This window comes from Planococcus citri, chromosome 3 (genome assembly GCF_950023065.1).
Source record: "Planococcus citri chromosome 3, ihPlaCitr1.1, whole genome shotgun sequence".
Classification (NCBI taxonomy): Eukaryota; Metazoa; Arthropoda; class Insecta; order Hemiptera; family Pseudococcidae; genus Planococcus; species Planococcus citri.
Window position 1 is genome coordinate 3,855,887 of NC_088679.1, and position 11,942 is coordinate 3,867,828.

At 34.8% G+C, this 11,942-nt stretch overlaps 1 protein-coding gene across 1 annotated transcript in view; it reads right to left on the reverse strand.

Moving 5' to 3' along the window:
- The window catches only part of LOC135840888 (5-hydroxytryptamine receptor 1-like), a 919,288-nt gene that overhangs the window by 411,796 nt on the left and 495,550 nt on the right, over nucleotides 1-11,942 (reverse strand). The window lies entirely within an intron of this gene.

Consider the following 11,942-nt stretch of genomic DNA (forward strand, 5'->3'; position numbering starts at 1 on the left):
TACTTGAGCGAGAGAAAATTCATGGTGAATTGGATAACGAGCTATCCTCACTTTTCAAGATCAATGCTGGAGTCCCTCAGGGCTGTATTTTGGGTCCTTATTTATATACGTTGTTCACTGCAGATATTCCCAGCAATGAGGAGACAGTCTTGTGCACATTTGCAGATGATACTGCAATTTTGAGCAGGAGCTAATGCATAAAGGAAGCTACTCAACAGATGCAGAATCATTTACAAGATATTGAAGCATGGTTACAAAGGTGGTGTATTGAAGTAAATCCCACCAATTCTACAAATATTACCTTCACAATGAAGAAATGCACTACTTTACCAGTTAGGCTGAATGGTACAGAGTTGCCAATAAAAGAATCATTAAATACCTTGGTCTGCATTTTGATAGGACTATGGCATGGAAAACTCATATTAAGACAAAGAGAAAGGAAATGGATTTGAAATTCAAGAAAATGCATTGGTTATCGGGTACAAAATCCAAGCTTTCTCTGGAAAACAAACTTCTCTTATAGAAATGCATAATTAGACCAATTTGGACCTATGGCTGTCAGTTATGGGGCCAACATCGAAATAATCCAACGATTTCAAAATGAATTCCTGCGCTGTATTGTTGAAGCTCCATGGTTTGCAACAAATCAGTCCATTCTTGATCATTGCAACATTGAAGTAGTCAAACCAATTATTACAAAAATTAGTTAAAAATATAAACTCAGGCTGGAAAGGCATGAAATGCTGTTATGCTATTGGACAACAGCACAACCATAAGAAGACTCCAAAGACAGCATGTGCTGGACTTGTAATTAAAGTGTTCCATCCAATGGGACGTAGCTCAGATGTTATTTAATTATGTATATGTGCACTAAATTAATCAAGGCCCAAGGCCGTTATAATTTTAAATTGTAAATAAAAAAAATAAAAAAAAAGAGCTGAATTTCTTTACACCATGCTTACTTATGAGCATTTATTTTTCAAAATCTGGAAAATCTGAAAATCTACCATGAGGATCTAGAACGCGTTCAAAACCATCACCAATCAATTCAGTAAGTTGAAAATGGGAGTAAAAAAACCAAATTTCAGTCTTTTATATCAATTCGAACAAATTTCATGTCAAAACATTGAAAAATATCATTCCAATTTCTTGGCAGACATTATTTACAATAGAGAAAACTTGAGGAAAACTGAACAAAAAAAAAACTTGAATCGATGAAAATAGAAAGGGACTAGATAAATCCATTTTTTTCAAGGTTTTACGAAAAAGAAAGAACCGATTTTAACATTAAAAAAACAAGCCATCTGCTATTCGCTGATTGCAAGATAATTTTTGCATTTTTTGCTTTCACCATATTGGTTGATTGATGGTTGCATTAGTTGCTAAGTTTGCTTTTCAATATATAGGTATCAACTTGAAGCACGACGCTGATTTTTAATACCCCAATGAAAGTATTTTCTATAAAATTGGGAAAATTTTCAACCACCTTGCTGAATCCAAAAAGCGGACTCAAATCTCAACAGAGATGATCTAGGTCGACGGGGAAATTTTATGATCATTTGGAGCTGAGCCATCCTTCCTAAAAAGTTTGAGTATAGATGCATCAGCGAAAAAAATATGATTTTTTCGAAAATATTCCACCTATGCAAGGGTCTATATCACCTCTTTAGAGGCCCCTCAGAAGCTAAACTTTTTTTTGAGTGATTTTAAACTCGAAATGAAGATTTCCACTGAATTTTGTCAAAATTCGGCGTTTTTTTTTTGCGTTCTATCTTCATAATGCAATACCTACACTAATTTGCGAGACTCTAACGTGTACTTAATTGAAGTTTAAAAAGATGATCCAACACAAAGCCTATAAGTAATCTCGCATTAGTTTCTATGAAAAAATAATTCTTTGAGTAAGTAATTTTTATTTTTCTCCAAAAGAGTTGTGACAGATTGATGGTTGCATCAGTTGCTAAGTTTTCTTTTCAATATATATCAACTTGAAGCACGACGCTGATTTTTAATACCCCGATGAAAGTATTTTCTATAAAATTGAGAAAATTTTCAACCAGCTTGCTGAATCCCAAAAGCGGACTCAAATCTCGACAGAGATGATCTAGGTCAACGGGGAAATTTTATGATCATTTGGAGCTGAGCCATCCTTCCTAAAAAGTTCAAGTATAGATGCATCAGCAAAAAAATATGATTTTTTCGAAAATATTCCACCTATGCAAGGGTCTATATCACCTCTTTAGAGGCCCTTCAGAAGCTAAACTTTTTTTTGAGTGATTTTAAACTCGAAATGAAGATTTCCACTGAATTTTGTCAAAATTCAGCGGTTTTTTTTGCGTTCTATCTTCATATGCAATACCTACACTAATTTGCGAGACTCTAACGGGTACTTAATTGAAATTTAAAAAGATGATCCAACACAAATCCTGAGTAGTCTTATATTAGTTTCTATGAAAAAATAATTCTTTGAGTAAGTAATTTTTATTTTTCTCCAAAACAGTTGTGACAGGAACCACTCCTGTAGGTGACAAAAAAAAAGAGGAAACAATCAATTTATCTGAACAGGTAACCCTATTTTCAGTATTTATTCCCACTCAGAAAATGGTTTCCATGAAAAAATAGTTCTTTATAATGATTTAGCCACGGCTATAGCCACAGACACAGCCACGGAAACAGAACAACTCATCAATGAAGGAAAACACCGAATGGAGATGTAATTTTAATCATAATGTTGCTCCAAAAGATCCTCTGAAAGGATATAAATCTCAGAAGTTTCAGAATGTTTAATTTAGCCCCTACCCAATCCTGTAGACAAACCTTCATAGATGAAGAAAATTGTTACAACACCATCCCTATATATAGCTACTACAGGTATCAATAATGATAGAAAAGAATATTATTCAGCCTTCAGTACTGACCCATACTTATAATACTAGAGGGGTAAACTCAATCTTTGCTGATCAAATGAGTACTAAAGTGAACAGGGAAGGAATAGATACTATGGCAGTCAAAATCTTTAATGGTCTCCCTCCACAAATCAGAGATGTTCATAACACTAAGCTATTTAAAAAAGCTCTTCATAAATGGCTATTAAAAAAGGCATTTTATGATGTAGATGAGTTCCCTAAACTCTAACCCTATTTAATTATTTATATGTATTCATTAATTTATTTATTTTGTTTTGTTTCAATCAATTTCATTTTATTGTGTATTTTTATTGTTGTAAAGTAGCTCAGTAGGCACTACCATGTAATAATATGTAATATAATATGACTTGTAAATGCCGCTTGCAGTCATTTACAGCAATAAATTATTACCTATTATTATTACTATTATTATTATTATATGTACCTATTTCTACATGTAATATCAACACTGCTTGGAAAAATAAGTAAGTAATTTTTATTTTTCTCCAAAAATGTGGCTCCAGAAAGCAGTCTTGTAGTTGAAAAAAAATGGTGAAAAATCAAGTTAACCAGTAAGTAGGTAAACCCATTTTCAAGAAAAACATCTCCACCAGTCTCAAAAGCTATTTTGGTCTCTCAAAAAATACAAATGCCATTTTCTACCTATTTCTGTTTCAGAATTCTTCTAAATAACCTCTTTTCAAGAAAAAACTTTCCTCGACCCCTAATCAATGTTGGTTTTCTTGTATGAAGCCCTTCAAAACTGGATACAATGATAAAAGATGATATAAAGTAAAAATTGAAAATGATAAAAAATTTTGAAAAATTTTCATTTTTGGTTGAAATGCTTCTAAATTACGCTTGTTTTCAGGAACACCTTTTTTGATCCCACAAAAGTACATTATGTTTTGCTTTTGTGTGGAGCCCTCCAATGCTGAAAAAAATTAAAAAACTGAAACATGTAAGTATTTCGGGACCCAACATCCACGAGTTTTTTAGAAAATGTTAATTAGCAAGGAATGAACATTTTTCAAACAAATTCCACCAAACCAATTATTATTTATTCATTCATTTTTGAGAAAGATGTTTCCTTGAAAAAGGAATTGTTTAGAATGATTCTGACTAAAAATAACACCCTACAGAAAAAATTTTCAGACCTTTTTTTTATGGGGAAGGATTGAAGGATCCATATAAGCAGAATAGTACTGTATTGGAGGATCAAGGAACGATTTTCCTTGAAAAGTGAGCTAAACAGAAGAATTACTATCAGAATTGTACACTTTTCAATTTTCAATATTTATCTTGTTTTCCCAAAATAGCATGGCCAGGTAAACTCTGGTGAGGGGGGATTCTTCAAAAAGGGATTTTAAAAATAATTCTGACTCAGAAACAATTCAATTTTTGGATGAGTTGTTGAGGAGGGATAAAGGAGAGGGGGGGATTCCTGAATGACTAATTTTCAAGTCGGGAGGTCGAAATTTTCAGGATTTTTTCCTCACAAAAACCTACAACATTGAAGAGAGTTTTTTTTTCAAAATTATTTATTTACGGAACTGATACAAAAATCAACAACCTAAAATTATCAGAGCTATTTACAACACTATTTAAAAATTATATTCAATTTGCAGTAATTGTGTAGTGCACTTAGAGGTCTTAGTTATTGTTCTCATGAACTTGTTTTGGAAACGCTCGATGACAAGGCGATTTGACTTTTTGGTGACGCCCCAAATTTCACATCCATATGACCATGCAGGAAGAAATATGGTTTTGTAAATCAGCCTCTTGTTGGCTAAGCTCAATTTTGAATGGCTTCCAATTAACCATTGAAATTTTCGAAGTTGTAGGTTCATATGGTCAGGTTTCTTTATTGAAGAGGGTTGCAAAAAAAAATTATAAGAAAAATTCGCATGAAAACATAATACACAAAATTTAAAAGAAAATTTCAATAAACTCGAAGCATTCGCGACAATATACCTATCCAATTTGATGCTGACACGTAGGGGAGTGGGAGATATCGGGGGTCGCACTGGCAGTCAACATTTTATAGTCAAAGTTGTTAATTTGAAATAGCAATGGAAAACTTATCTAGCTTTTTCAAACGCGATTAATGGAGCGAAAAGAAATTAGCTTCGAAAGAAGTTTTCCTATCAAACAGTATGTTGTTCAGGTTTATTTTTTGCGTTAAATAACCAAAAGTCTGCTTTAGATCCTTTTAATTTATCGAATTGAATTTTCGCAGCGTAAGTATAAGGTTTCAGTTCATGACGACGCGACGCTATAGATTTCTATTAAGTTTTGCGATTTTGGCCAACTCGAAATAAAATCTAATTTCTGCTCTCGGGGTTTGTTTTTAATCTTTAGATTCAATAAGTTCTCGTTAGATATATAAAGGCATAGGAATAGGAGGCTCTGTATACTATACAGGTTCAAAGTAGGTAGGTATCTCGTATACTAAACCTATACACAACACGCAGATACAAATCTTAGGTACGACTACGACGACGAGCTTTTTAGCAAACAAATGAACGAATATTACGACAGAAAATATACGAAGGCGGCTTTCGTCGTTTGGACCATCGCATTCGCATCGGCGAAAATTCTCATCGTGCGTACCTACCTCTATACGTATATTTTCAAGGTAAAAATCGAGCAAAGAAAAGAGCACCGACGACGACGACGACGGAAGAAGAAATAAAGCACGCGAAACGAGCAAAACGTGGACCGAGCGACGGGTGGAAAAAAACGTTAAACAATCTACAAAATTAATCTCGTGAAGAATCCAACAAAGCGTATAATCTAATTACTTATCTGTTCTCGTTACTCGTATATTTGAGAGTTTGAATTTCAATCTGCAGTATCTGTTGGGAATTCGTTCGCCGTCGTCGACAATAATGTAATAATTTTCCTTCTCCGTACCTTTTTTTTTCCATCGATTTGAAAATTTAGTATACGGAGACGTTGATAATTAAATTTTCAACTTCTTACATAACAAGTTGGCAAAACAATGGAAAAGTTATTCGTTGTATAAATACTAAATGTAAATAAAACTCGCGGTCCTTTAAACTTTACGTTATTCGGCGTTGTCGTGCTTGATTATTTCCATCAAAATTATTATTATTATTGTTAAATGGACGCTCCTCGTCGGCGAAGGCGAACGCAAATGGTCAGATCAATCTGCTACTATATCGTCGTAGTAAAAAGCGAGGAAAAATACGACAACACGAAATACTTATGTAAACTTACGTTACTACGAGTAAAAGTAGGTACTGCTCTTCTCAGCTGTAGCAAAATAAGGTCAAATACCAAAAGCGTTCGAGCGAATAAAAATGATAAGACGAGCTGTAAAATTTTTCTCGCCACGTAAACTACGACCGAGGCAAATTTCGTTTACAACCGCTCATTTCCATTTCTTAATGCTCATCGCTCACGTCCATTTTTTAAATTCACCGTTGCGTCGTTTCTTTTCGTTCGTCTGCTCAAATGTTTTTACTCGTGAGTACTTTTTGACTCAGGTAAAGTAACTACAATTTTTCTGCAACAGCAGCAAAATGCAGGTATAAAATAACAGATCAATTTCAAGTGGGGGGGGGGGAGATTGAAGGATCCCACAAACGAAGTTAGTCCTTTTGTATGAAACAAACCCTTTTCAATTCCACGAAAACCAGAAAAAATTGAAAAGTGAAGTTTGTAAAAAAAAAATTTGATAAAATAAAAATTCAAGTCTTCGAAAAACTTTTAAAAATTTTCTCTTTCTTAAATAACACCTCTTAAAAAATTCTGATTTGAGTTTGTTTAACGAAGAAACTTTTATGAGAACTGTCTAAGGAGGAAAAATGCCTCAAGATTGGAAAATTGAGGTCCATAAAAATATGTTTGAAAATTTTCCATTTCTGCCAAAAATCTTTTCGGAAACCTCCCTTGGTCTTTTGAAAAAAATTCTCATTTGGTCCTCCCAAAGAATAAAAAATTAACGCCCATAAAAAATAATTGAAAATGTTCAATTTTTGGCAAAAATCGTTTTAAAAACTCACCTTGATCTCTCCTTCCTTCCCCCTCCCCTCAAAAAGGCCCCTCTGTACAGAGCCTCCTCATCTCTCTTTAAAGTTGTCAAAAATTTAGAAAAAAATTCAAGTCCGTGAAGTCAATTTTTTTTGAAAATTGTAATTTCTATTCAGAATATTTCTATTTTTGGAAGGTGGGGGGGGGTGAGTAGGGGTGTTTATATTTATAAGATTATTCCACCCTGAGTGAAAAGGTTTATATGATTTCCTTTTCAAAAAAAAATCCATCTGTCGATCTCCCAAACAAGTTGTTTTCCGCATATAAATGTCCCCAAAATTGAAAAAAATAAAAAAGTAAAGTTTTTCATAAATTTTTAAAATGATCAAAACCCTTCTGTGAAACACTTTTTGAAAAAAAAAACTATCCAAATCGAAAAATGAAAAAATAATGAACATTTTTATTTTTAAAGAACGGGTTTGGGAGGGGACTTCTCAGCCCGACTCCATTCGAAGTTGGATGGCTAAAATTCTGAAGAAACTTTTTCCTTATAAAGCATCCATTTCAAGTAATGATTAAGTAAAAAAATTCACGAAACAAATTTCAAAAAGTATAAGTAAAATCCACCCTGGTGCTTTAAAGATAAGTAATCTCATTTCACTAATGACATATAGGCAACCCATGTATGCTTTCTTTGCCTCGTCAGAACTGAATCAGTTGAGCAAAAAGTCTCACATATGCTCAAAATGAGTTTGTAGAAGAGTTTTAGATCGATTTGAATTAAAAATTGAAATAATTTCTGGTTAAAAGCGAAGATTTTTAAAGAAGGAGGTATGCCTCAAAGGTACCTAAGTAATCTAGTTGATTTTGTGTGTCTAATTACCTTTGTTTGAAATTTTGCTCTACCTTCAAAGGTAGGTAATATTCAAGAAAGCAGCCAACTCGGGTAATCCGATTTTAATTAAGTAATTCCGTTCCGTCTGCGAAATGAAGATGTAAGAAGAGTTAGCGAATCCGAGTATAGCACGACCAAGAGTTATTTAAATGCAGTGACACTTGAATGGAGCTTCCATTCAACTAATTGCTTTCCACACCTGTCTCATGAAATGCTGTCCTCGTCAAGAAAATTGTAATTTCAACTCGTATTCGAGTTTAAAACAAACACATTCTACGTACGTACGGTGAATTTTGCTCGTTTGTTTTCTGCACTTTTTTTCTCCCTTTCTCGAAACGAGTGTAATTTTTGCAAACGCAGATACCATACGTAAATTGAGATAGACTTGCAGGTGCCCGTATTATAAATCTCTTACCGAAATTATGCCTATCTATCTCACACAGTATACATCAAAAACATTTAAATGGTTTTCAAGTTTTCACGTTGTTGTTGTTGTTGTTGTTGTTGAGTAAAAGTACTAACTTTGTGTACACGGTCGTGTGCGAGAAGAGCTTTTGTCGAATAAATCTCCCCACCTCGTCGCTCTCTCGTTCTCTCTCTAGCCATTTTTATCTACTCTCTCGCTCGCACAAAAAGCAAAATAAAGTGCCCACAAATCAATTACTCGGTAAACATGTGAACTTGAAAAAAAGGAAATGTTTTCATGAATGGAGAAGGCGAATGGTACATTTAGACGGCGCCTTAAACATCAGCTGTCACAGAGGATATACGTACTTTCGAGCTACGTACAAAGGAAAACGCCACTTCACGACATTTCAAGTCTTCAACTAAATTAAGGGGTTACCAATTTATCGATTTTATTTAGCTTTACCGTACACATTATTAACGAATGAATTGCCGCATCGATTTTAGGCGCGAATTAATTTTTTTTCTTCATAGTTTGAATAATTATTTTGCCTCGACATCGACGTATAATTATTTTTATTAAAGGGTACCTTTGCAATATCGAAATGTCAACTATGTCGTGTTCACCTTATACGTCATCATCTTGCGAAAAAAAAACTTCAGATATTGATTTCTACTTGAATTATCTCTCAAAAAATTTAACCAATTTGACTCGAGGGGTGACGATGAGTTTTTTTTTCTTGCTCTCTCGAGAGTCAATCGTATAGTGTCTTTTTTTTTCTAAGTTCATTTACCGAGTAGTGCATATTTTACGGGTACTCGAGTTGTACGTAATTCTTTTTACGAATCAATATAGCGTGATTCATAAAATGCCACGAAGCCACGATGGTCTTTGATGGTGTGTTTAGTGTTTATAGAGTCGTACAGATTCATGAAAACAAAAATATGATAAGTCTACAAGCTTTTGAACCGAATTCGAAATCATATCGCATAACAGAGAGAGAGGGATGGAATCGTTAATGTGTTTATGGAATTTTTCAATCAGTTTACACTAGAGATGATCGCTGCCTTAAAAACTCATACGAGTTATGGATCCACCTCAAGTATTGCAGACCTTCTAAAAATCCTCATGCAGATAAGTAGAAGAAAATGAAGCCATGCTACTCTTATCTGTTATCTCGAAGCTTCAAATTTTTTACAAAAAAAAATCATCCGCACTGTTCTGGTATCTTTAAAATTGAAGAAGTACATTACACTTATTTGAGAAAAAAAATATTTACAACTTTTCTTTGAAAATTTCGATCTTGAAATCAGAGTTGCGCCGAACGACACCCACCACCCCCTCCCGAAAAATTCAGGCAAAAAGTTAGCAATTTTTGGGAAACATTAGATGAATTGGAAAAAATTGGGAAATTTTGAAAGAAATTGTGTAGGTAAGCAGGAAAAATTAAAATATGAAATGTTTGTGGCGAACATAGAGAGGTATACATATAAACTGAAACCAAAAGTGTACAAAATAATCAAAAGAATATCGGAAGATGAGGTACACAGAGCCAACATTGCCTCACCAGACTGAAAAAAATGGTCAAATACTACGCGAACCTATGGAGTGATCCCGACAATGAAGTCAAAGCAGCAAACCATGAGGAGAACAAGTATGAGCCATTCTCTTGGGAAGAGCTAGATGGAGCCCTGAAAAGCTCCAGAAATGGAAAAGCCTCAGGCAGCGATAAGTTACCAACAGACTTATTCAAGAATGCCACAATAACCATTAAGAAGAGACTGCTAGCTTTCTACAATAAAATACTATCAGGTGCTACCATACCCGAAGACTTCCATACTGCAATTGTAATACTCATTTTCAAAAAAGGAGACCAAAATGACCCAGGAAACTACCGCGGAATTAGCCTACTAAATGCTGCTTACAAAATAGGTACTTGAAAAGATGCTTAGTGAGAAGAATCGAGAGCCATGCGAAGCCAATAATATTGGAATGCCAAAATGGATTTCAAAAAGGAAGATCATGCATAGATGGGGTATATGCAACAAAGCTGCTGATGGAGAAGAGCTGATAATATAACCTAGAAACCCACATGTGCTTTGTTGATCTGGAGAAGGTGTGCAATTGAGTACAAAGGAAGAAGTTGTTCGAAATCCTGAGGAAAATCGAAGTGAATGAACAAATAGTACGCTTAGTTGAAGAAATATACACGGATAATGTAATAAGAGTAAGACCTGGAAACATGTCGGAAGCAAAGACGATAGGAAGAGGAGTAATACAGGGATGTCCAATGTCATGTAGTCTGTTCAACATCTACTTTGATGAGATGATATGGCTAGACATCAATGACACCCATGTCCCATGTCAATACCCTGCTACTTCCCTATTGACAAAATTATGCATGAAAACAGGCGTGTTGATGCATAATGTGTGAATTTGGACTTTTTTCAAAAAATAATATACATGCGATTCAGCCTGCGAATAACATGCGTAAAAGTAATGTTAAAGCATGTAAAATTGAAAAAAAAAATTTAAAAAAACTTCTGCCCTTGGTGGGAATTGAACCTGGGACCCGTAGTTTTCATTTTTCCCTGTTACCTAACCCACTCAGCCACTTTTCCACTTGCGAAAAGTGAAGTTATTTCCGCATAAATGTTCTTAAATTTTTTAATTTTTCTCCCAAGTCCAAAAAGTGCAAACATTTATGGGGAAATAACTCCACTCTTTGCAAGCAGTGAAGTGGCCGAGTTGGTTAGGTAATGCGGAAAAATAGAAACTGCGGGTCCCGGGTTCGATCCCTGCCTAAGGCAAACATTTTTTCAATTTTTATTTCATTTTACATGCTTTAATTTAACATTAGTTTTACGCATGATATTTGCTGGCTGAATCGCATGCTTTTTTTGAAAAAAGTCCAAATTCACGCATGCTTGTGCTATGCATAAAAGCATGCGTTTTAGCATGCTATCGCATAATTTTTGTCAATAGGGTTGCTGATGATCAGATGGTCTTTGCTGACAACAAAGACGACTTGCAAAGAGCGATGCACAACCTTCAGAAAGTAGCTGATAAATATGGAATGAGAATCTTGTCGTCAAAAACAAAGTGATGGCCTTTGAGGGGAAAGAGCCAATATGCAGTAAAATTGTTGTAAATGGACTGCCATGCCAGTGGAACAAGTTAAAAGCTTTAAATATCTCAGATGTGAGCCATCATATGAAGGAGAAGTCGACGCACAACTTAATATCAATAAATTCCTGAGAGTAAGCAGAGCGATAAACCGAGCCATTCCTCCAAGAAAAGTCAGAGCCGAAACTCAAATAAGAATCTACAATATGCTGGCAAGACCAATGCTGCTGTATGGAAGTGAAACATGGACGATGAGAAAGGATATAAAAAGCAGAGTAACTGCAGCGGAAATGAGATTCATGCGAGCCACGACAGGATGTATGAGATGAGATAGGAAAAGGAACAAAGACATCCTGAAGGAGCTAGGAGCAGAGCCAATTATTAGACTAGTGAAATATTACAGAAAGAAATAGCGAAAACACGTTGATAGAATGCCTGATGAATGGTCCCCTCGTAAAGTCAAAGAATACACTCCAACTGACAGGAGGAGCAGAGGAAGACCGAAGAAAAAACTTGATGACACATCGGCAAGCAATTTTTCTATAACAGTTTCCCAGATGGGCTGAACAGCTCACCTGGTCAAAGTTCAATGATGATGATCAAAAATGAT